Consider the following 27835-nt stretch of genomic DNA (forward strand, 5'->3'; position numbering starts at 1 on the left):
TTTCTGATGTTGTGCCTTAATTCTTGCACATGTCACGCACTCGCCCACATACTTCGCAACATCGAGCTTCATCGTCGGCCACCAGTAGTAGGGTTTTAGGTCCCTATACATTTTAGTGCTACCGGGATGAATCGAGTACATGGTCTTGTGTGCTTCTTCCATCAAAAGATCTCTTATTCCTCCTACCTTAGGTACCCAAATCCGATCTTGGAATACCTTCAGCCCTCGACTGTTTGTACCGAACACTAACGTTTTGCCCAAACGTTCTTCCTTTTGGTCATTCTTCTATAAAGCTTCTTCTTGGGCTTTCCTGATACTTTCCACAATTGTCGAGACGACTTCAATTCTCAACGCTCTTGACCTTTTCCTTTCAGGGTTGACTTTCTGACTGAGAGCATCAGCAACAACATTTGCTTTACCGGGGTGGTAAAGTATCTCACAGTTGTAGTCCTTGAGTAACTCTAGCCAGAGTCGTTGCCTCATGTTCAATTCTTTCTGATTAAAGAGATACTTGAGGCTCTTATCATCAGTGAAAATCTTGCACTTCGTGCCATAGAGGTAATGCCTCCATATTTTTAAGGCAAATACTACCGCTGCCAACTCTAGATCATGAGTGGGGTAGCTCTTTTCGTGCTCTTTCAATTGTCGAGATGCGTATGCTATCACCTTTTCTCTTTGGGTCAGAACACAACCCAACCCGACTCCAGATGCGTCACTGTATACCGTGAAGTCCTCAACTCCATCGGGTAGAGAAAGTAGCGGTGCTTCACATAACTTCTTATTTAGCTTCTCGAATGCCTCATCGTGTTGCTCACTCCACGTATATGTAGCTCTTTTGTGGGTCAATGTTGTCAATGGAGCAACTATCGAAGAAAAGCATTGGATAAATCGTCGGTAATATCCAGCTAATACTAGAAAGCTTCAGATCTCCGTGGGACTTTTCGGACGTCCCCACTTCATCACAGCCTCGATCTTTGCGTGGTCAACCATTATCCCTTCTTGGTTAACCACGTGACCCAAGAACTAGACTTCTCGTATCCAAAAGTCGCATTTGGAGAACTTGGCTTAAAGCTTCTCTTTCTTTAACACTTCCAACACTTCCCGTAGGTGCTTGCCATGCTCCTCTTGGCTTTTCGAGTCGATCAGAATGTCGTCGATGAACACTATCATGGATTTATCGAGGAATGGTTTACAAACCCTATTCATCAAATCCATGAATGCTGCTGGAGCATTGGTTAGTCCGAATGACATAACCAAGAAGTCGTAGTGTCCATATCTCGTTCCAAATGCAGTCTTTTCAATATCCTGCTCTTTTACCTTTAGCTGATGATATCCTAACCTAAGATCGATCTTTGAGAAGTAGCTCGAACCTTGCAGCTGATCGAATATGTCATCAATCCTCAACAATGGATACTTGTTCTTCACCGTTGCCTTATTCAGCTCTCGGTAGTCTATACACATTCTCACACTTCCGTCCTTTTTCTTCACGAATAACACCGGAGTTCCCCAGGGTGATGAACTAGGTTGAATGAAACCGTTGTCCAACAGCTCCTGAACTTGCATCATAAGCTCCTTAATCTCCGTCGGTGCTAATCGATAAGGTGCCTTTGCTATCGGTGTTGTACCTGGTAACAAGTCTATCTGAAACTCCACTTGCCTATCAGGTGGTAATCTGGGAAGATCTTTGGGAAAGAGTTCCGGATAATCACACACAACCGTTATATTCTGCACCTCTTTGTTTTCCTTCTTAGCATCAATTACGAATGCCAAGTACGATGCACATCCTTTGGACAAACATTTCCTGGCTTTCATCAGAAAGATGATTCCAGAATTCACTCTGCGTTTGTCCCCGTACACCATAAATGATTCCTTTCTTGGTGGGTTTACCCTTACTATCTTCTTTCGGCATTGAATCTCAGCATCTTTGGTGCTAAGCCAATCCATACCCAAAACGATGTCGAAACCATTTAACTCTATGGGTAATAGCTCCTCATGGAATTCGTTTCCGTTTAGGTCGATGACTACGTTCTTAATACGATTACTAACAGGTACGAACTTGCCACTGGCAACTTCTACAATCTGGGCATTATCAAGTTTTTCTATAGGTAATGCAAGTTTTCTACCAAATTTACACGACACAAAGAAGTAGTTGGCTCCGGAATCAAATAGTATATTGGCGGGCAAACAATTTACAAGAAAGGTACCTGAAGCGACGTCTGTTGCCTCCTTTGCAGCCTCGAGTGTCATCTGGAAGGCTCTCACCTTCGGCTTTGGTGGAATGTTGGGCCTTCCCGCATCTTTCTTCTTTGGGAAATCCTTAGCAATATGCATTTCTTCACGGTACTCATAGCACACCCTCTTGTTGATGGTTCACTCATTGGCATAGTGCCCTGTTTTCCCACACTTGTAGCAGGTTACTTCACGCCAACCTCAACCTTGCTGGCAGCTCTTCCCTTAACCATATCCTCCACAGACTTGGCAACCCAGATAGCTGCCTCCAGAGTATGTGCCTGACGAACTGGCACCGCGTACTCCCATGGAAGTCCCTTTGCGTACTTATCGATTTTCGTCAGCTCATCCGGAACAAGACGCAAGGCAAACTCCATCTTTTCTATGAAGTTGTTCATGTATTCATCGATTGACATGCTTCCCTTCTTCAGGGTTAGGAACTGGTTCTCTAGCTCGAGCATGTTTTGATCTTAGCAGTACTTTCGTTTGAATTGCACCAGAAATTCTGCCCATGTCAGTTGAAGGGGCTCGTTGGGGCTTAAAGTCTTCCCCAAGGTATTCCACCAATGTACAACGCCTCCTCGAAACTGACGCACTGCAAACGTGGTCTGTAGTTTTCTTCTGCAACTACACGTCATGAAAGCTAACTCCATCTCTGAGATCCAATCCATGACCCCGATCGAATCTTCTTTTCCAGTGAAAGTCGATGGCTTGCAAGTCAGAAAATCCAGGTACTTGCATCCATTTCTCTTGAATCCATCATCTTGTTTGTTTTGTTGAACTATTGGTGGGTTGACTTGACCAACGGTTCTACTGTAGTTTCCCTCCTCAGTCTTCCCTTCGTTGAACTCGAACTATTCGATCTGTATGGTCGCTTCCTCTCGATTTTGCTGGAGCAAACGTCTGGTTTCCTCTATTTGACGATCCAACATCGCCTAGATCATCGCTTGCACTCCGTCCATCGTTATTGGCTCATCAACGGCTTCCACAATCGGTATTTGCTCAATCACTAGGGGTTGGTTTCTGTTTCCATTTGCATTCATGTTTCCGCTACGAGTCCTTGCCATCTTGATCTATACACCGAATAAGGTGAATTTAGATCTTTATTTAGGATTGATGTTCAAATCATCCTTATTTCTCCGAAACGTTTACATGCTAGTTCTAATATCGTAGTTGTATGTGTAGAATCCTAAACACATAAGGTTTCCAGATCCGGTCGGCAACAGACCATAGATCTGAAAAATTAATAGCATATAAGGCACAAAGCATTTATCACATAAAAGTATGTTAGGCATAATTCCTAAAATAAGCTAGTGCTCACTTCTTACAATCATCGCTTAGCATTCTAAGTTTAAGTATAGAAATCCTACAAATTCCTAATTCGCTTAAACTAATGCTCTGATACCAACTGTGACATCCCCATTTTCATGGCCAAAAAGACCGATTTTGTTTATGCTTTGTTTAAAAATCAGAGTAACATTTTAAATAAAAGTGTTGCGGAATTTGTTCCAAAACAAAATATGATAAAGATTTATCAAAAGCATTTCCGTAGAAATGTATTTCATTAAAAAGACTCGGGATGTCATGTTCGATACAGATCATAAGCATAAACAATACAACATAGGCCTTACTAAATTATTCCGTATTTACAGGCCTTAAATTTCCTTAATCTCTCATCTGAAGACATCACATCTATGCTCATGCGCCACTACCTGTAATACAAGAAACTGAGTGGGTCAGGCTTGGGAGCCTGGTGAGCACATAGGGTTTTCAACCCACAATAAATAAGTTTATTAACTTTATCAAACCAAACAAACCGATTACCCGTTCCCGTTATCCTCACTTTATGTCCCTAAAACATCTAACACAAGGGACCTAGTCTAAGGACTTTCATCAGGATGGACACTACTGCTAAGGGGATTCCTCAGCAATAAATGTCCTTAAGGCAACCATGTGAGGGATGGAGTACACCTGGTGAGCATACATTTCAAATAAACACCTACAGGTTGTGAGCCTCCTAGTGCTCCACTGGACTGTGTAGAATAGTCTGTGGTCGTCATCTATACTCCGCTAGATGACTGGATCATCAATAACATCTATAACGAGGCCTCTCATTATTTTATTTTGTCACACAACAACTATTACATCTACCCATGTTTTACCCAACACATTTTGTAGATATAAAATACATATACACTTTATATCATTTTAAAAAAAATGTATAAAATCGTTCATCCAGCATAGATAGCAAGTATACATATAATATGCACACACAACACCTAATTGATATAAAGTACTTCATATCTATATGTAAGCTGAAAGTAACTATGCACTCACCTGAAAAATACCGTAGGTGTAGCTCACTTATAGCGGGTTTTATAGAAAACTAGGCTTTTCTTGGAGCAGCGTTCCCAAGCCGAAAAGCTCTTCTTCTCGGAGCCGTCAAGCACTCCGGGGCTTCCACCTCATGCTAGGGAGGTTCCCTAGGCTTTTCGGGGGGTTTCGGGGCTAGAGAGCGGTTCCTAAGAGAGAGTAAAGAGAAGGAAGAATGAGAAAGGTGTGAAGAAAATGAGGGTGGGAGAGGTTTTATTTATAGGGTGAAAATTGGCTGATCTTGGTGCCACATGTCACCATCTAGTGGCAAGACTTGGGGAGAAAGCAATGGTCAAGATTGTGCCACATCACCCATTTTCGCACAGCACACTTCCGACTTCTAAAATCCGTAACTTTCACATACGAACTCCGTTTTTGAAGTTCTTTATATCCACGCGTAGGTAAAAATAAGATCTACAGCTTTCATTTTGACTCCGTCAGCTAATTGTCGATCGATCTTAAATTTAACAGTACAAGGAGATTATACTGTTAAACGTCCGCGTAAAATTCATAACTTCTACATACGGACTCTATTTTCGTCTGTCTTTTTACCGTTGAATTCCTATAAATGAGATCTACAACTCTCATTTGGGTTGCGTAAGCCAAAAACCGCTCGAACTAAAATTCGAGTTTCAGGCCATGCACTACTAAGCCAAATCTTAGAAAAATCATTACTTCCTCATACGAAGTTAGATTTGGGCGTTCTTTTTATGGATGTTATCGGTTTAACATATACTACAACTTTGGTTTAGATCATTAAGGCTAAAAAGTCCTCCATCATAAATTCACTATTTACGTCTCCCGGTGTCGTGCCGGTTTTGCCGTAAAACTTCGGCGGGCCATAACTTCTTCGTTATAACTCGGATTTTGGTGTTCTTTATATCCTCGAAATCCTGGTTTTGACCACTACAAATTTATGTATAGATTTTGGACTTATATCACACTTTAATTTTGACGCTCATTTTTATTCTTCATTTATAATACACATAATTCACATAGGATTCAAATATTTCATCTTTATTACTTCAAAAAGAGTTACAATAGTTGACCTAGGCTATTACATCGTCCAAAAATGCTAAGCCCTGAAACCTGGGCGTTACATCGAATCCCAGAGAAAAATACCGAAATGCTTAAATTAAATGTGTACCGGGAATCAGGTGTTACAGGAATGCCATCTTTGATTTAAAAACTTCTTAATCCATTAGGACAAGCCACCAAACCTTCAATACAGTCTTATTCACTCCAAAACATCGTACAAATCGTGGCTTTTTGGACATGCATGTCCAATACATGTACCAACACTATCTAGGCCACAAATGGGAAAATATGACCTCAAATCTTATGCATGAGTGATAAAACTCTACCAAACTATAGATCTAGGAACTATCACCCTCAAAGGACCTTGGATATCCATTAAGTCGGAAAATTTATGGATTCCAATCACCACCTAAACTTGAATCTAGAGAAATAAGCACACAAAATCTAGATCTGGGCTTATGGACACATAAATCAATGAACTTGAAAAATCGCAACAAGTCCAGAAGGAGTCAAAATGGATGGTGGTGAGGCTTGAATGCAAAAATGATGGACTAGATGCTTTTCCTCTACTTATTTACACCTCCAAAAAACCACCAAAAGCTCAAGAACATAAGGAGAGGCTGGGGTTAGGGTTTTACTGCGTTTAGGGGTGAGGGAGGTTGGTTTGGGACCCTAAAATGGAGCTTATGGGGTTTAAATACGATGGAAACCCTAAAAGATTCCGTGCTTGGGCTTCAACTTTCCTCACGTTGTTAGCTTGTAATGCTCACGTCGTGAGCATAATTTAAATAAATATTTATGTTTAATCGCTTCTCACGTCATGAGATCCAACTACTCATGTCATGAGCTTAATTTTTTCCCAGATCCTTTCCAACTTCGAACAATCATATCTTCTTCGTTTCAACTCCGTTTCCGATGATCCTTATATCCACAGAAAGGTAATGAGAATCTCTACAATCCTATAAACTCTCCTTTTCCTTAAAAGTTCCAAAATTTATATCCAATATTCGAAGAAGCCCGAACTGCCACTTTATTGTTATACCTCTTGGGCTCCAAATCATAAACCGGGCTCCCGGATCATCTAAGTTACATTACCCAACACCCAAATGGGTCTAAATCTTTCTTGCCCAAGACCCTAAGCATCATAATTGTTGGATTAGTGTCTAAGCCCATAACTATATTTGGTATGTACTTGACCCAGTTGTACCATGGTCCTTTTGGGTTCCCTTCACCGAAGAAACTTAACTGGATGAATAGTGGAGAAAGAGGTTATTATGGTTTATTAATATATTATATGAATAACATATTAAAAGAGAAATCATATTTGTTTAATTAATATTGGTCTAGAATTAATTTTGTGGTCAAAAGCTATTAATTAAACTTGGGGAACTGATATTGTAATCATAAGCTAGTTGCAATATGGGTTGTGGATCCCTTAAGAAAGGGTTGGACAATTTTATATGGGAGACTATAAAGAAATCTTCCAAGCTAGGGATTTTAGAAGGATCTTGTGGGCTGCCTAGAGCCTAATCAACCTAATTAGGTCTTTGACTGAAATCCTAACTCTGCAGCTATATAAGGGACCCTTGGGCACTAGAATTCGGCTATAAGAAACCCTAGATGGATTCTAAGAGCCGATTTTAGCCTTACTCTCTCTCTCTCTCTCCCTCTCTCTCTCTCTAAGATCATCCAATTTGCTTTGGTGTTTGTGATTCATTAGAGGCATCACATTTGAGGTGCTAGGTTCTCAAAAGCTCAAGGATCTTCAAGCTACAATAAAAGGTATCATCTTAACTCTTCATTAGATGTAGATTTTGATTTTTGTTGTATGATAGATTAGGCTTTCTGAGCTTTGGATAATTATTGTATGTACAAATAGAAAAACTAGATCCAAAGTTTTAGGGTTTGCATGTGCACCATAGGATTGATGTTTTGCTCATAACCCAACAGTGGTATCAGAGCCTAGGTCGTTTTTCTTTTGTATTTGATGCATTGTTAAATTGTTCAAGGTTGGAAAATCGAAAAATTTTGCTTCTTCCTGATGAACTTGTCGATTCACTGGATGAACTCGACGAGTCGGGGCAACTCGACGAATCCATTCTCTGATTCGGCGAGCCGGGCAGTCTAGGGGCTGATTGTTCAGTATTTTTGCTGAAATTGAATTAGGATAATAACCAAAAACATTTTTGGCTGTTAAAATCCGATTTTACTATAAGGTATTTATTATCCTAATTAAATTCAAAGATAATTGTCATAAATAAGATAATTGCTTGTTTTATATGATAAAAAAATTAATTAATTGTATTTTGATTTAAATTATCCTGTCAAGAAAATAGATTAGGTCAGATTATGTGGTAAATATTAATAATATGATTAATTAATTATTTTTCAAATTTGATCTAAAAGATGTTCTGAAAAGTTTCAAAACTTGCCCTCAAGTTTTGGGATTTAAAATTTTAATTAAAAGTTTTGATTTTGAAATATTTAAATTCCAAACCCTAGAATTTTACAAGTTTAAAATTCAAGCCTTATACTATTATAATATTATAAGATTAATAATTATATATATATATATATATATATATATATATATATATATAAAATAAAGCTAGTCTTACCACTCTCACCCACCGCTTCGTTGATTGGTGGAGGATCGTTAGCCGAACGGGTAGGATAGGGCATATCATTCTTCATTAATAAGTATAATGATTATATAAAGTAACTACATGTTTTTATAAAATTCCCAATCTTAGTTACTTTAGGAAAAATATAAAATGATGTTATTCCAAGAAATTACACTTTACACCCTGCCAAGTCGTTAGTGGAGCGTGTGTGGTTAACCGACACACTAATTTGGGACTACGAAAGGTGGAAAAGGGTAGCTCGATGTTTATCATAGATCAATGGAGCGTGTGTGGTTAACCGACACATTGATTAGGTGGTAAATGACATCGAGAGTACCAAGTACATTTGCATGGTTATTCACACGTTGTTTGTGATCCTCGGTATCCCAGTCACAAACTTGAAGGGAATATCGAGATTTAAACATGCCATTAAAAAGCTCAATGAATCTCAAAAGATTTAAGAATTTCAACTTATTTAAAACCTAATTGTCTTTTTTGTTTTTCATGGTGGAAATTGGTAAATCGTCATTTACATACCTTCAAATTATTTTCAATTAGATTATGGCATCCCTTTTCTGAATTGTAAATAATTCTGTTGGGTCCTAGCCCTAATTTCTCATTTGGGTGTTTAATTAGGGATTCTTATCTAATCTAAACTTTGTTCCTTTTCTATTTTAGATGTCTACTTCAAACAATAACAACGCTTCTGGCTCGACGCCTTCTGGCTCATTCGGACTCATGAACTTGTGTGGGTGGGTAATATTTGATGGGACCAACTTCAATGATTGTATCCGCAACATTCTTATGGTCACCCGTTACGAGGATAAAGAGTATGTTCTTGACAATGAGCTGAAGGAGGTTAACGTGTCCACTACCACTGCCGAAGAAATTGCTGCTTATGAAACTCATGAGCGAGATGCTACGAAGGTTCATTGCATCATGCTCGCAACAATGACTGTGGAACTCCAAAAGTCCTATGAGGACTACTATCCCTACGAGATGCACCAAAATTTGATGGAAAGGTACCATCAAAGTGTTAGGCAGGAACAGTACGAGATCATCGATGCGATGATCACTACCAAAACGAAAGATAGAGAGTCCATCACGACCCACTTGTAGAAAATGCAGAGATATGTGGACTGCTTGCTCAAGTTAAATGTTAACTTTGATGAGGAACAGGCCATATATATTATTCAACACTCCTTAGCTCCTTTCTACGACTAGTTTTGTATGACGTATCACATGAAAAAGGAGGTCATTCTAAGCAAGCTTCAAGGCCTGCTAAGGACCGCTGAGAGTAGTCTGAAAGGCAAATTTATTGCATCTAATCCTACTACTGTTGCCCTTGTTTTGGCTATTGGGAAAGGAAAAGGAACGAAGTGGAAGGCTCCTTCTAAGAGCCACATGGGAAAGTCTCACGATGGTACCTCTTCTAGTGGAACCAAATCTGGTCCTGCTACTCCCTCTTCCAACCCGAAGGATGCAGAGTGCTTCCACTGCCACGACAAAGGGCATTGGAAATGAATTTGCCTGAAGTATCTACAAAATATCAAGTATGGGAAGATAAAGCCCACCTTCACAGGCATTTATGCTATTCATTCTAATAACTCATCACATGCTATGTCTTGGGTCCTTGATACAGGATGTGGTTTGCAGGGTCTAAGAAGAAGTAGGGATGTGGAGCATGGGAAGATAAACTTGATCATGGGGAATAGGAAAGCGTCGCCTGTCACCAAGATTGGAGTTTACTCTTTAGTGCTTAGTAGTGACTTAGGTTTAGATATAAATAACCATTGCTATTCGTTAGAAATGACATGAAACATTATTTCTTTTCATGGTTTGTATAAACAAGGTTTTAGATTTTCATTTAATAATGAAACTAGTTCTATTAATGCTTTCTTTAATAGTACTTTCTATTTTGAAGCATTGCCTTGTAATGGAATATATGAAACTATGATGGTTGTAGGGTTGTAGACAACTTAGGAAATGATGTGTTGCATATCGATTCTTCCAATTGTTTGGATAAAGAATTCTTATGGAATTGTTGTCTTGGACATGTCAACAAGAAGTGCATAGCCCAACTCCAAAAGGATGGAGTGTTGGAGTCATTCGGCCTTAGGGACGATGACTGCTGCGAGTCTTGTTTACTTGGAAAGATGACCAAGTCATCATTAACTGGTACTTGTGAAAGGGGTGAGGTTTTATTGGATCTCATATGTACCGATGTATGTAGGCCCTTTAGATCTACCACAAGGGATGCGAACCACTTCTATGTGACTTTCACCGATTATTATAGACGATATGGGTATATCTACTTAATCAAGTACAAGTCAGAAACCTTTGAAAAGTTCAAAGAATTTAAGGAAGAAGTGGAGAATCAGATGGGCAGGAAAATTAAGATGCTCTAATCCGATCGAGGTGGTGAGTACCTTAGTATTGAATTCCACGAATACCTCAAGGAATACGTAATTGTTTCGCAATTGACGCTACCTAGGACACCATAGTTGAATGATGTAGCTAAGAGACACAATCGAACCTTGTTGGACATGGTTCGTTCCATGCTGATTCGAGCTTCGTTACCTATCTCATTTTGGAGGTATGCCTTAGATACTGTCGCCCATATCCTTAATGTAGTCCCAACTAAGAAGGTTGCAAAAATATCTCACGAGATGTGGACAGGTAAAGTTCCCTCGTTGGCACAAATCAAGGTTCGGGGTTGCGAGGCTTTCTTAAGACGAGAGACTCACAACAAGCTCAAGCCATGTAGTGAGCTGTGTATTTTCATCGTCTATCCACAGAAGTCCTTTGGATATCTCTTCTATAGACCGAGTGACAAGGTTGTCTTCGTTGCGAGGATATGGGTTTTCCTAGAGCAAGAAATCATATGCCAAGAGGATAGTGGGAGGCAAATTGATCTTGAAGAGCTTCCAGAATCAAGTGATGAAGGAACCTCTAACTCTGGCGCTCAACCCGAGGAGGGAACTCCTGTTGAACCGATTGATGAATCCTTACCTCTTAGATGTTCCAGTAGAGTTAGTGTTCCACCCGTATTATATGGATTCCATATAACTGCTGAGGGTGATACATTTATTAGTGATAGTACACTAATAAATTTGGATGAACCTAACAACTACAAGGAAGCTATGGCAGGCCGGAGTCAGCAAAATGGAAAGAGGCTATGGACAGCAAGATTCAGTCCATGTATGATAATCAAGTTTGGAACTTGGTTGACAATGTGCCAGGTCGTAAGATGGTCGGGTGCAAATGGATCTTCAAGAAGAAGACCGACATGGATCGGAAAGTACACATGTATATGGCGCGATTGGTTGCGAAGGGCTTTACTCAAACTCTCGGAGTTGACTATGATGAGACCTTCTGGCTGGTTGCGAAGATTAAATCTCTAAGGGTTATGCTAGCCATAGTTGCATTTCATGATTATGAAATATGGAAAATGGATGTCAAAACCGCTTTCCTTACTGGGAAGTTGGCTGAATTGTTTACATGAGTCAGCCAGAGGGTTTTGTCAGTGCAAGGCACCCTTATGGAGTGTATAAGCTTGAGAAATCCATTTATGGATTGAAACAAGCATCTCGCAGATGGAATCTTTGTTTCGATGAGAGAGTCAAAGAGTTTGGTTTTTCGAGAAGTGAGGATGAGTCTTGTATATATGTCAAAGCCAATGGGAGTATAGTTAGTTTTCTCATATTGTATGTGGATGCCATACTGCTCATTACGAAATGACATCCCAACCTTGCAGAAGGTTAAGTCCTGGATTGGGAAGTGTTTTGCTATGAAGGACCTCGGAGAAGCTGCTTATATTCTTCAGATAAGGATATTGAGAAATAGGAGTAAAAGACTAATAAGACTTAGTCAAAGTACTTACTTGGATAAAGTATTGAAACGTTTTAGCATGGAGAATTCTAAGAAAGGCGAGTTACCAATCCAAAGCAATACCAATTTGAGTAAGACTCAAAGCCTGAGTATCGAAGCCGATATAGCAGAGATGAGCCGAGTACCTTTATGCTTCCACAGTTGGCTCAATCATGTATGTTATCACTTGTACTCGCCCTAATGTAGCCTTCGCTTTAAGCACGGTTAACAGATATCAAGGGAACCCTGGTAGAGTACATTGGACCATGGTAAAGAATATTCTTATGTACCTTCGGAGGACTAAGGAATGGTTTCTTATTCTCGGTGGGAGTGATGACTTGAGAGTGCGAGCGTATAGTGACGATAGTTTTCAGATCGACCGAGATAATTTCTGCTCTCATTCAGGCTGGGTCTTTACCCTGAACGGAGGAGCAGTGACTTGGAAAAGTTCCAAGCAAGAGACCGTAGCTTCTTTATCATGCGAATCAGAGTACATAGCAGCGAACGAAGCGTCAAAGGAGGCAATTTGTCGAAAAAACTTCATCGGATACCTTGGAGTTATACCGGCCATAAAGGAGCCTATGGAGATTTTCTGCGTTAACGAAGGTGCGGTTTCCTTAACCAAGGAACCGAGGCATCATGACAGATCCAGGCATTTCGACATAAAATATCATTTCATTAGACATCAGGTAGAAGAGGGACTCCTCATAGTCAGGAGGGTGTCATCAGAAGATAACCTAGCAGACCCCCTTATGAAGGGACTAAGTAGGGTTAAGCACTTGCAGCACGCTAGGAGCATTGGGCTGAAGGACGAAATTAGTTTTAGTGATTAGATAGTTTTTAGAAACTTGTAATAGATAAATTGTAATTGACATTCTGATGATTAAATAAAGGTGGTTTATTTATAAGTAATGTTACTGACTTGTGTCAATTATTTACTATTGTTTCATTTTGCATGTTTTGACTTCCTAAATAATAATATTATTTAAACTATCCACATTCGATCATACGTTGGAAGTAAGCACAAATCAAGACTATCATGAATTGGCTTGTAGACTGTCTAAGCATTTAGACATAGCAAAAGTTTGTTGCAATATCATGAGTGCTTATGAAATATGATTTCAGTATTGGATTAAACACACGCTCACATAAATCACTTCATGTAATTTAATCATGACTAATTATGAGATGATAATATCATATAGTCTTCAAACCTAGATATATGAGTTATTGTTTATGAGTCAGTTGTGCATTGATAATGCGTAAATGCATCAGTAACTTGATGTTAGAAAACGCATTGTTGGATTAGTTTCTAAGCCCATAACTATATTTGGTATGTACTTGACCCGGTTGTAGCATGTTCCTTTTGGGTTGCCTTCACAAAGGCAACTTGACTGGATGAATAATGGAGAAAGTGGTTATTATGGTTTACTAATATATTATATGAATAATTTTATTAAAGGATAAATCATATTTGTTTAATTAATATTGGTCAAGAATTAATTAAAATTATTTTTGTGGTCACATGATATTAATTAAACTTGGGGGACTGATATTGTAATTATAAGATAGTTGCAATATGGGTTGTGGATCTCTTAAGAAAGGGATGGACGATTTTATATGGGAGCCCATATAGAATTTGTCCATGCTAGGGATTCTAGAAGGATCTTGCGACCTGCTTAGAGCCTAAGAAACGTAATTAGGTCTTTGACTGAAACCCTAACTCTGCAGCTATATAAAGGACCCTTGGGCACTAGAATTCGGCAACAAGAAACCCTAGAAGGATTCCAAGAGTCGATTTTAGTCTTCCCCTCTCTCTGTAAGATCATCCAATTTGCTTTTATGTTTGTGATTCATTAGAGGCATCACATTTGAGGTGCTAGGTTCTCAAAAGCTCAAGGATCTTCAAGCTACAATCAAAGGTATCATCTTAACACCTCATTAGATATAGATTTCGATTTTTGTTATATGCTAGATTAGGGTGTATGAGCTTTGGATAATTATTGCATATACAAATAGAAAAACTAGATCCAAAGCTTTAGGGTTTGCATGTGCACCATAGGAGTGATGTTTTGCTCATAACCCAACAATAATAACCGATCTTCAGCTCTCATCCCCGGATTAAGAAACGATTCGGAACAGGGTGTTACAACTCTCCCCCACTTCCCCGTGCGACCAAACGTTTCGTTAATTAGAGGGCGTCAATTTAATAAACATTCCATTTGGTTACATTTAACATGCCATTAAGTCGTGATGAAAAGAAATAAAAACACAGGACACACATTTCCAATTATTTGGAAAATGTTAAGTTTTATTACTACGACCACTAAATCGGGTGCGACCAAAAGCCCCGTTTAACGGCAGTATCGGGTAGAAAATCACTGAGCTCCAACTCCCACCCATATATAAATGGGAGTAAACTCCATTTGGAGCTTTTCCCCTCTCTCTCTAAACTCTCTCTCTAGACCCGTTTTTGCCTCGAATCCGCAACCAAACGCTTCCAAATTGTAAGTCCGCTTACCCTAGCTTGTTCTAAGAATTTCTAGCTGTAATTATAGCCCAAAAACCATCCAAGAAGGCATGGGATAAGGAGTTTACGGCCTAGGAACACTCTAGGGCCGTAAACCCCCAAAATGGTGCCAAACATGCCTTTAAACTTGCCCTTAAGCTTGGATACTAATAGGGGATCTAGCCTAGGAGTGTTTAAACATCAAAACACAATGAATTGGGGCATAAAAGTGAGTTTACGGCCAAAGCACATGCTTAGGCCGTAAACCCCTCTTAATCATGTCAAAATGTCCCAAAAACACTCCCAAACCACACTAGGGCTTAACACTTAATTTAGGGACTTAATAATGGGAGTTTTGATCACTTAAACACATCAAAATGAAGGAGTAAAGGGAGTTTACGGCCCAAACACATGTTAAGGCCGTAAACAGCCCAAAACACCCCCAAATGATGGTTTTAATTCCCCAAAATAGCATCAAACTCCATTTGAAATTGCTAGAAAGGTGATAGGGGCTTGAAACTTCATAAAACACTAAGGGTGAGAGTTTATGGCCGTAAACTCCCTAAGGAGTGTCCCTAGGCCATAAACTCCCTAATGAGGCCCTTAGAAGCCTTAAACCCACTCATGCCTTTTATGAAAAGTACTTAGAAAAATCCCATGAACAAGCTAGAAGCATAAAACACCCAAGAATATGTCCCTAGGAGTTTACGGCCGTAAACTCCCTTGGTTTGGGCCGTAAACTCCAAGTTGGTCCATATAGACACTCTAAACCCATTCACACACTTGATATTTGAGTTTAGCAAAATTCCACAATGGATATGAGACACTTTAACACCCTAGAAAACCCTCCCCATGAGTTTACGACCGTAAAATCATGGTGAGAGGTCCCTGGGCCGTAAACTAGTTGATAAGGGTTTATTCTTGGAAGGTAAACTCCATTCCTTAGCCATACACACCCTTAAACGCTACCCGGGACACCCAAACACTTAGCCAAAGTGTTTTCCGCTCCTGTGAGCGCGTATATGTGTTTAATTAGTATTATATATGCTAATTGTATGTGTAAATATGTTATCATATGTAAAATAGGTCATTGTGTGTGTTCGAGTCCTTGCGTGACACCGAACGCCCAAACGGCACCTTCGTCGGACCTACTTACACCAGGTGAGTTCATACCCCTGAATGAACCTTTTAAATGTTTTTACATGTTTTATAGGGGGGGAATACAAGTTAAACATGCCAGTTATCATATCAATCACAAGTGATTGATAACCCGCATGCACAAGATTTTACCACTGTACACTGTTTTACCGAGTAGGACACTATAAATGGCTTTCAAAAAGGGTTTTTCACTTGTTCAAGTTCTTACTTTTATTGCTTATCAAAGATCCATTTTCAAACTGATTTATAAAAGATTCCCAAAGATTTCTAAAGGCTTTCACACTTATTTTATCAACGGATACAAATGCGATTTTCCTGAATAATAAGGTTTTCCAAGGTTTTCATGAATGCTTTCGCTTGTTAGTTACTGCTGCTTCACTTTTATTTATTTTAAATTCCTACTCGATAATGCTTTCATTTCGCGATACGCTTATACCGGATTTTGTCTCTATATCGCTTATACTTGTAGCCTCTTATACTTGATAGACGTTCTTACTTCACTTATTGTCGTCTCTGCTTCGTAATACACTTATACTTGGTACACTTATACTTCACGATTCGATTATCCCACACTGTACGCTTATACTTCACGTCTCGGATGATCCACTGTATGCTTATACTTCATGACTCAGATATTTCACTGTACGCTTATACTTCACGACTCAGATATTTCACTGTACACTTATACTTCACTGTATGATTCCACTTAATACACACTCAAGCATAGTTAGATGTATGTTTATGCTTGTATAGATGTATATAAATAATGATTGAAGGACTTAGGAAGGCTTGTCCGCCCTATTTCCTTTTCTTCGTTGAGATGTGGTCTGGTGGGATCGGATGTCCATCTAAAAGTTGTTCGATTCATTAGTATTATATATTATGTACACGAGCATAGACATACAAGTTTTCTTCAGTCAATTCAGTTAAGAGTCTCTACCTCTAGGTCAGCACTTACATTAGAAACCCACTACCCACTATTTGGAAGTCATTACCCACTATTTGAGATGCATCTTCGGGACATGGCCTTCTCCGTCGTCTAGTTGGTAACCAGAGTCTCCTGTAGGGAGAGCGGACATTGTGTGTATAGATCTATACGGGATTGACAGCCCCGCACCCTGACTGCTAGCTACAGTCCACGGCTCACCAAGCCAAGGGGTGACAAATGTCACATTATATAGACGCTTGTAGGGCGTCTGGTACTCTAGTGTCGGTTAGTATGGTTACGAGTATCCCGGGTTACCTTATAATTCATGGTCTTAAGGTAACGGTATTTCGCCAGCTATTTTACACTGTATGCTGGTAATTCATTTTCAGAGTCACACTGTTTTGACCTTACAAGACGTATCTTTCATTTGATACTGTCTGGGGTCTGTCTCCTCTGTTTTGACCTTACAATACGTATCTTTCATTTGATACTGTCTGGGGTCTGTCTCCTCTGTTTTCACCATAAAAGACATAGCCTTCATCTGATGCTGTCTGGGGTCTATATCCACTGTTTTCTCAGAATTCACTGTATTCACTGTGTTCACTGTTTTAGACCTCGCCAGACGTACCTTTCATTTGATATTGTCTGTGGTCTGTATTCATTGTATTGGACCTTACTAGTTGTACCTTGCATTTGGTACCTTCTGGGGTCTGTGTCTTCACTTGTTAGACTGAACCAGGCGTGTCGTTCGTTTGATACTTTCCTGGAGTCTATGGTTCCTTGCCTTAGTCAGCAGTCCTCACTGCTGAGGCATATGATATTCCTTGATGTCGTTTGCTTTCCTCAATAATCAAATTTAGTATTTTGATAATGATAGCAACTTAGGGAAAACTACTTTTTACCACACATCATTGACCAGTCTTGGTAGTGTTGGGTTTTGAGCAATCTAACACTTCCTAAGTGTGCATGCAACCCTAATAAACCTTGGATCTATGTTTGTCTAAATACATGCAAAATAATAATTTTCCAAGGTTTATAACCTATCTAACATGGCATGGGGAACATTTCAACATAAAAGGTTAGAAGAGATTACATACCTTTTTGTTGAGTTTGGTTCTTAAGGAGTTTGAGGGCCAAGCACCAATAGTGTGAATGCCTCAAATGGAATCACAAAACACCACAAACTCTTGGAAAAGTTTGAGAGAGTATACACACTTGTATATTTTCGGCCACACACAAGCACACACACACACATACTAGTTCACTAGTTGCCATTTCTTGCACCATAAGCATGCTTATATAGTGTACATGGTTAGGGTGAAACCCTAATAACCAATGACTTTTCCTTTCCAAGGATCCATGGGTTAAAAGCTCCATGGATCATCCATGGACTTCCATCAAAGCCTAGCCCACTAACAAATGAGTGTTAGCCCACACCATATAAAATCAATAGCCCATAATCTAATTAGTCTTTCTTTTACTCTCTAAATTAATTCATAATTAATTTAAGACTAATACTAATTAAATAACATAACCTCATATTAATATATTATAACTTATAATATATTAATAAACATATGTGTATAACTTTCATATAATTATCCATAAATAGTTTGGATGAGAAGCAACCCAAATGGACCATGCCGGTCGGGTCAAGTATATACCAAATAAGTTATGGACTTAGACACCTTATCCAACAGACTCCCACTTGGATAAGTCTAATAACTGTATTTGTCTATATAACTTCAGGAACCAACCAGCAATCGTAGCTCTCGAAAACTCCGTTGAACTATGAAGCACCATTTTAAGAAAAGTGATCATATAATCCTCTGTTCTCTTGATATCAGCCGGACAAACACATGGAACTATGTCTTGCTTATTGTCTAGCAGTTGTTTCTCGATTTCCGATTTGTTTGACTAAGAACTTCCCTGAACACATCAGTTTAGTTCTGTTTAGTTCTGACCGGGCCCGGTACATGGGTCAACACAAAATCATCGAGGGGCCCAGATATCGCTTCTATTTCTAGAAGGAACAGATAAACTTCGACTCATATGCTTGTTCTACTACTTGTTGAATTGTACACAAAGGCACGTTTTATAACATCAATTTACTGATGCGGTTTCGTGCAATCAATGCACAACCAACTCATAGGTAACAACTCATATCTCTAGGTTTGAAGACTTATATGATATTATCGTCTCACGATCACTCGAGATAAATTCCATGAAGTGATACAAGTGAGCGTGGGTTTATACCAATACTCATAACTTATGAGTACTCATGAATGTTGCAGCAACCATTGCCATGTCTAAACACCTTTAGCCATCTACAAACCCAATTCATGACAATCTTGATTCATACCTACTTCCGACGTATGACCGATTGTGGAAGTTTGAATAAATTAATTATTCTGGAAGTCAAAACATGCAAAACTGAAACAATAGTAAATAATTGACAATGATAGTAACTCTTTACTCATAAATAAATCACAAATTTTATTCATCATCAGATGTCGATTACATTTTACAAGTTTCAGGAAAACTATCTAATCTGTAAAACTAATATCGTCCCTTAGCCCGATGCGCCTCGCATGCTGAAAATGCTTATCCCTCGTCAGTCCTTTCGTAAGGGGATCTGCAGGATTCTCATCCGACGATATCCTCCTTTCCACGAGGAGTCATTCTTCAATCTTGTGTCTTATGAAGTGATATTTTCTGTCAATGTGTCGGGATCTGCCATGATCTCTCGGTTCCTTGGCTAAGGCAACCGCACTATTGTTGTCACAGAAAATCTCCATAGGTTCTTTAATAGCTGGTACAACTCCAAGGTCTCCGATGAAGTTCTTTAGCCATATCGCCTCCTTTGCTGCTTCACTCGCTGCTATATACTCTGATTCAGAAGTCGAATCAGCCACCGTCTCCTGCTTGGAACTCTTCCAAGAAATTGCCCCTCCATTTAAGGTAAAGATCCAGCCCGACTGAGAGCAGAAGTTATCCCTATCAGTCTGAAGACCAGCATCACTATACCCTAATACTCTCAAGTCATCACTCCCACCAAGGGTAAGGATCCAATCCTTAGTCCTCCGCAGATACTTGAGAATGTTCTTTACCGCGGTCCAATGAGCCTTGCCAGGGTTCCCCTGATACCTACTGACCATGCTCAAAGCAAATGCCACATCAAGGCGGGTACAAGTCATAGCATACATGATCGAGCCAACAGCGGAAGCATACGGTAGTTGGCTCATCTTAGCTATCTCTGCCTCTGTACTCGGACTCTGAGTCTTACTTAGTTTGGCATTGCTTTGGATCGGTAAATCCCCTCTCTTGGAATTCTGCATGTTGAACCTATTCAACACCTTATCCAAGTAAGTACTCTAACTAAGTCCAATTAGTCTTTTACTCCTTTCTCTTAATATCCTTATCCCTAGGATATAGGCAGCCTCCCCTAGGTCCTTTATAGCAAAGCACTTCCCAAGCCAGGACTTAACCTCCTGCAAGGTTGGGATGTCATTTCCTATAAGTAGTATGTCATCCACATACAGTACCAAGAAGCTAACTATACTCCCACTAGCTCTGACATACAAGCAAGACTCATCTTCACTTCTCGAGAAGCCAAACTCTTTTACCTTCTCATCAAAACAAAGATTCCAGCTACGAGATGCTTGTTTTAATCCATAAATGGATTTCTTAAGCTTGCATACTCTATTAGGGTACTCTGCACTGACAAAACCCTCTGGTTGATTCATATACACATCCTCAGCCAACTTTCCATTAAGGAAAGCGGTTTTGACATCCATTTGCCATATTTCATAATCATGAAATGCTGCAATGGCTAGCATAACCCTAATAGACTTAATCTTGGCTACCGGCGAGAAGGTTTCATCATAATCAATACCCTGAGTCTGAGTAAAACCCTTCGCAACCAGTCGAGCCTTATAAGTATGCACTTTTCCTTCCATGTCGGTCTTCTTCTTGAAGATCCATTTGCACCCGACTGTTTTACGGCCTGGTACATTGTCAACCAAGTTCCAAACTTGATTGTCATACATGGACTGTATCTCGCTGTCCATAGCCTCCATCCATTTAGCAGACTCCGGGCCTGTCATGGCTTCCTTAACACTGCTAGGTTCATCCAAATTTACCAGTGTACTATCGCTGATAAACGTATCACCTTCCGTAGTAATATGAAAGCCATAATAAAACGAAGGTGTGTTCCTAACCCGTGTGGAACGCCTCGGAGGTATAGACATGTCAGCTTGCTCAACAGGAGTTTCCTCCTCAGGTTGATTGCTAGTGTCTGAGGTTCCTTCACCAATTGCTTCTTGAATTTCTTCAAGATCAATTTTCCTCCCACTGTCTCCTTGGCTTATAAATTCTCTCTCACGAAAGACCCCTCTTCTTGCTACAAAGACCACGTTCTCACTATGTCTGTAGAAGAGCTAACCGAAGGATTTATGTGGGTAGCCGATGAAAATACACCTTTCACTTCGGGGTTCGAGCTTATCATGACTCTCACGCCTCATGAAAGCCTCGCAGCCCCAAATCTTGATGTGGTTCAAATTGGGAACCTTCCCAGTCCACATCTCATGAGGTGTTTTGGTAACCTTCTTTGTAAGGACTAGATTAAGGATATGGGCGGCAGTCTCTAAGGCATACCCCCAAAAAGAGATTGGTAGCGAAACTCGACTCATCATAGAGCGAACCATGTCCAACAGGGTTCGATTACGCCTCTCAGCTACACCATTCAGCTGTGGTGTCCTGGGAGGAGTCAATTGTGATACAATCCCACACTCCTTAAGATAGTCAAGGAACTCGGTACTAAGATACTCACCACCTCGATCGGATCGAAGCATCTTAATGTTCCTGCCCAATTGATTTTCTACTTCCTGTTTGAATTCCTTAAACCTTTCAAAGGTTTCTATATTATGTTTGATTAAGTAGACATGCCCATATCTACTAAAATCATCAATGAAAGTCACATAATACCGATTAGCATCCCTTGTGGCGGTTTTGAAAGGCCCACATACATCAGTATGTATTAGGTCCAACAAACCCTCACCCCTTTCACAAGTTCCAGTGAAGGGTGATTTTGTCATCTTTCCAAGTAGACAAGATTCACAACTATCATCCGATTTAAGGTCGAATGACTCCAAGACTCCACTCTTTTGGAGTTGGCCTATGCGTTTCTTGTTTACATGTCCAAGACGACAATGCCACAATGATGCTTTATCTAGGCTAGTAGAAGAATCAATATACAACACATTATTTCCTAAGTTGTCTACAATCGACACAGTTTCATACACACCATCACAAGGTAACGCTTTAAAATAAAACACATTTTTAAAGAAAGCATTAATACCACCACATTCATTATCAAACGAAAAGGTAAAACCTTGTTTGTACAAAGCATGAAAAGAAATAATATTTCTCGCCATTTCAGACGAGTACACACATTTATTCAAATCTAATTTTAACCCATTATTAAGCAACAAAGTATAAACCCCAATCTTGGAAACAGGTGAAGCCTTCCTATTCCCCATGATCAAGTTTATCTTCCCGTGCTCCACATCCTCACTTCTTCTTAGGCCCTGCATATCAGAACATATGTGAGTACCACATCCTGTATCAAGCACCCAAGAGTTAGAATATGATGAGTAATTAGACAATATTGTGTAAATACCTGCATGGGTGGGTTTCACTTTCCTATCCTTTAGATCCTGCAAGTACTTAGGGCAGTTTCGCTTCCAGTGTGCCTTTTCATGGCAATAAAAGCATTCAGCATCCTTGGGAATGGCAGAAGGAGTAACAGAACCGCTCTTGGTCTTCGATGAGGACCCTTCAAGAGACTTTCCCTTGGTACCCTTCGAAGGGTGCTTCCTCTTTTTGCCTTTGCCTTGCCCGATAGCAAAAACAGGGGTAGATGTTGGAGTAGGAGTAGTAGAGGTAACAACCGCCTTGCCCTTAAGACCGGTTTCCGCGGTCTTCAAGAGTCCTTGAAGCTTGTTGAGGGTAACTTCCTCCTTGTTCATATGATATGTCATACGAAAATGATCATAACAAGAAGTTAAGGAGTGCAAAATGATGTCAATTGCCAACTCCTCAGGGATGTTCACATTCAGCTTCAGCAAACGGTCCACATACCTTTGCATCTTTTGCATGTGAGCCGTGACGGATTCACCGTCCTTCATGCGGGTAGTTATTATGGAGGAGATTATTTCATACCGCTCCTGACGAGCACTCTGATGGTACCTTTCCATCAGATCTTGGTGCATCTCAAAAGGGTAGAAATCTTCATATGACTTTTGGAGCTCGGCTGTCATCGTGGCCATCATGATACATGCCACCTTAGTAGCATCTCTCTCATGTGTCCTGAATTCAGTGATCTCCTCAGGAGTAGCAGTAGACTCATCAAGCTCTTTTAACTCCTTATCGAGGACATATTCCTTGTCCTCATAACGAGTAACCATCCTGATGTTCCTAATCCAATCCATGAAGTTGGAACCATCAAAGATGACCCTCCCACAAAGATTCATGAGAGAGAAAGAACCAGTTGGGTTAGAGCCTGAAGCATTAGTGTTGGAAGACATCTAAAGGAATAAAGCAAGTTTAGATTAGATATATAGAATCCTTAATAAGACACCCAAATGTAATATTAAGGCTAGGACCCAATCACAATATATTATACTTAGAAGAGGGATGCCGTAATCTAAGTAATAATATATTTGAAAGGTAGGTGAATGACGATTCACCAATTTCCACCATGAAAAACAAAATGAATTATTAGGTTTTAATTGGATTTGAAATTCCTAGATTCTTTTGAGATTCATTGAACTTTTCAATGGCATGTTTCAATCTCGATTGTGCCCTTCAAGTTTTGTGACTGGGATGCCGAGGATCACAAAACAAGGTGTGAATAACCATGCTAATTCACTTGGTACCCTTAATATTATCACCTAATCAATGTTTCGGTAAACTACGCACGCTCCATTGATCCATGACAAACATTAAGTCACCCTTCGTGATCCTTACTAGTCCAAGTTAGTGTGCCGGTTAACCACACACGCTCCACCAACGACTTGGTAAGGTACAAAGTGTGAATTCCATGGACTAGCACCATGTTCACATTTTTCCTAAAATAACTAAGATTGGGAATTAAAAAGGTTTAGTTACTTTATAATAATCATTATACTTTTAATGAGGATTTAAAGTCATTGTCCTACCCGTTCGGCTAACGACCCTGCACTAGTCAAGCGAGCGGTGGGTGAGAGTGGACACCCATTAAGTCACCATTTTATAGGCAACAACTTAATACCCACCTTATAGACCGGCTTCGTGAATGAGGCCTACTAACGGTAGAACGACTTATTCTTATACATATATATAATAATTAACCATTAATGTTATAAATAGTATAAGGGTTGAATTTTAACTATTAAAACTCTAAGGGTTGGAATTAAAGTTTATTAAAGTGTGTGAAACTTTACAAATTCCAAAACTTAAGGACAAGTTTTGTAACTATCCAAAACTTTTCATTTCATAACTTATGAATTAAAGGTTCATAAAAATGAAGACTCTTCACTTTCATGTAACTTATGTGTTTAAATGTGTGTGTTAAAGAAAGTGACCTTTGGATATCCATAACTTGAGGACAAATTATGGACTCCATTAAAACACATAAATGATCAAGAATTAATTCTAAACAATTCAGCAAATAATTCCTATCATCTTCTAACTTCATAAGAACATGAACATGATCATCAAAATTTCAAGAATTATATGAACACATAAAAATCATGGAATTTTGATATATGCTATTGTAAATGGATTAGGACAACCATTACACCAACTAAAACAAGTTTTAAAACACCAAAACAGTTTAGGGTAATGTTTCTAGTCCATTTCCAGCAGCAAAAGTCGAAAATCTGCACTCTATCGCTCCTACTCGTCGAGTGCATGAACCTACACGGCGAGTAGGGTGAAGATACACATGGACTCGGCGAGTCCCCCCATGGACTCGTCGAGTTCATCAGTCAGACAGCAAGGTTTTCGATTTTTTTTCAACTATTTTGCATCAAGTATCAAACAAGCAAGCCTAGGCTCTGATACCACTGTTGGGTTTTGAGCAATCTAACACTTCCTAAGTGTGCATGCAACCCTAATAAACCTTGGATCTATGTTTGTCTAAATACATGCAAAATAATAATTTTCCAAGGTTTATAACCTATCTAACATGGCATGGGGAACATTTCAACATAAAAAGTTAGAAGAGATTACATACCTTTTTGATGAGTTTGGTTCTTAAGGAGTTTGAGGGCCAAGCACCAATAGTGTGAATGCCTCAAATGGAATCACAAAACACCACAAACTCTTGGAAAACTTTGAGAGAGTATACACACTTGTATATTTTCGGCCACACACTAGCACACACACACTAGTTCACTAGTTGCCATTTCATGCACCATAAGCATGCTTATATAGTGTACATGGTTAGGGTGAAACCCTAATAACCCATGACCTTTCCTTTCCGAGGATCCATGGGTTAAAAGCTCCATGGATCATCCATGGACTTCCATCAAAGCCTAGCCCACTAACAAATGAGTGTTAGCCCACACCATATAAAATCAATAGCCCATAATCTAATTAGTCTTTCTTTTACTCTCTAAATTAATTCATAATTAATTTAAGACTAATACTAATTAAATAACATAACCTCATATTAATATATTATAACTTATAATATATTAATAAACATATGTGTATAACTCTCATAAAATTATCCATAAATAGTTTGGATGAGATGCAACCCAAATGGACCATGCCGGTCGGGTCAAGTATATACCAAATAAGTTATGGACTTAGACACCTTATCCAACAGGTAGAAGGCTGCTTTATTTAAAGAAAATATAGGATTTTCTGGAAAGGACTATAATACACTGAAATCTCTTAAACTATTACTGTATTTAGTTATTTGAATGAAATGTCACCAAATGCTTATGAACTCACCAGCATTTGTAAAAATGCTGATACTCGCTTTCCAAATAACTTGTATTCTCAGGTTAGCATTAGACAGGTACATCCCCGGAGCTGTTGATGAAGATAGCTTAGTGCCATGCTGTATTTATTCTATTACTTGTATTACTTTGATACCTTGTAATGTAACCATGTAAAATTATTCTATCAATGCAATGTTTTGTTGTACTTTGATTACTATAATGCATGTGTTGTGATACTTGACATGACGTCATCCACCCCAGAACGTTTCCGCCGTTCTGGTTTTGGGGTGTGACACTTACACACACACACACACACACATATATATATATATATATATATATATATATATATATATATATATAGAAGTCCCGATCTATACATCCAAATCAGGAATCAATGTATTGCAAACAATCAAGCAGAGTGTAGAAGGAGTAGAAGTAGAATTAAACCAAGCATGCACACATCTATATCGTATAAATATCAGGTACACCTTGAAAAAACACGCACACATACGTCACCTTTTTTGACACAAAGACACAACCTATTTATACCACACGAAGCAGCACACCAGTGTGCAGCCGCACACATCGTGTGCAGCGGCACACACCCACTAACATACTACAACCACCATAACACACTCTAACATCCTACGAAGACCTATACATGAGAATGCCTAGCCCAAACCACAAAATTATAGCCTACCAATCTCCCCCTTGGTTTGTGGCTAGCATAGACTTGGTCTTTATTCTTCAACATTTTTGTACAGCTTCAGGTCGGATTTTCCTATGGATCCCATCCATAGCTTTCCATTGATGATTGTGGCGACTATTCCAGTGAATTCCTTGGCAGCAGCCTCCATGACCTCTTTTCTGCATATGATTTGGTGAGGAGCCAAGGTATGAATGTCTCTTTCTTTGAATCTGAGAAGATCTTTTGCACTAATAAGCCTTAGTACTTTTTCGCTATTCTTGAACTTGATGGCTGCAGTAACAGTTTCATCATCATATGCCCAAAATTCCATGTTGTCATGAAATCCTTCATGAAAGTGTTGAGGGATAGGAATTTCATTCAGTTGTTTTGTTGTTGGCCACAATATGATCTTCATTGGCTCACCAGATACAGGATGAATAACATCCGCATCTTTTCTATACAGGGCTTTTGCAGTTTTCATCTTTGAGAAGTTTTCCTTGACATGCCTGTCTAGAAATCGTTTGAAGTTGGACGCACTAGGATCCTGTGAAGGATTGTGAAATGGGGCCGTTGAGATTTCGTCAAGATCAACTTTCATCCCAGAGTTGAAGTCATGGATGCTCTGGTAGTATTTAGGAATTCCAAAATTTCTATTTACAACCCACATGTTTACCTCATGATCGAAGGCCCACATTTTGACCCCTGAGCGATCATCATACTCATCACCAAACATTCTCTTTTTAAGATCCGTCACTATCAATATAGGATCTTTTGCTTTGTGATTTTCGTTCAAGTTCTTCATGAAAAGTAATCCTTCACTTTTATTGGCAGTGACGGTCCTTTTTCCATGCTTGATCGTGATCCGAGATCCGGCATTATCAGGTTCTTTGTCCAAACGATCAACAATGATAGTTGACCTTGGAGGAGGTTTATTTAACAGGAAGGTCTCCTTTTGAGGACTGGGTGGGAGCCATGGGAGGATCTTCAATCCCATGAGGTTGTTGAAAAAGAGACTGGAACTTATCACTAAATGCTTCAAACAACTTGTTCTTTAACCCAAAATAAAAGACAGTTAAAGAACCAAGATCGGTTTGTAGATCAGTAATCTGCTTTGTCTTTAGTTCATCTCTTGCTCGAAGCTCAAAGATATAGGAATCATGTTGATCAATCAAGATGTTCTTCTCAATGACTTCTTGTCTCAGAATTCCAATTTCTTCTCGAAGCTTAGACACTAACGACTTATCATCCCCTGAATGTTCTTCCTCAAAAGTTATGCCTTTTCCTCGGGAGGAAGAATCTGGACTGTTCTGAGCCAAGTTCCTAGCTAGCCTGATAGAAGCTTCATCTAGCGAAGGCCTTGTGGTGGAACATTCCTGAATAGTAGACAATCCGCCTACTTCATACACGGTGCCTGGACCTTCT

Source organism: Lactuca serriola, chromosome 2, assembly GCF_051521515.1.
Source record: "Lactuca serriola cultivar US96UC23 chromosome 2, Lser_US96UC23_V15, whole genome shotgun sequence".
NCBI lineage: Eukaryota > Viridiplantae > Streptophyta > Magnoliopsida > Asterales > Asteraceae > Lactuca > Lactuca serriola.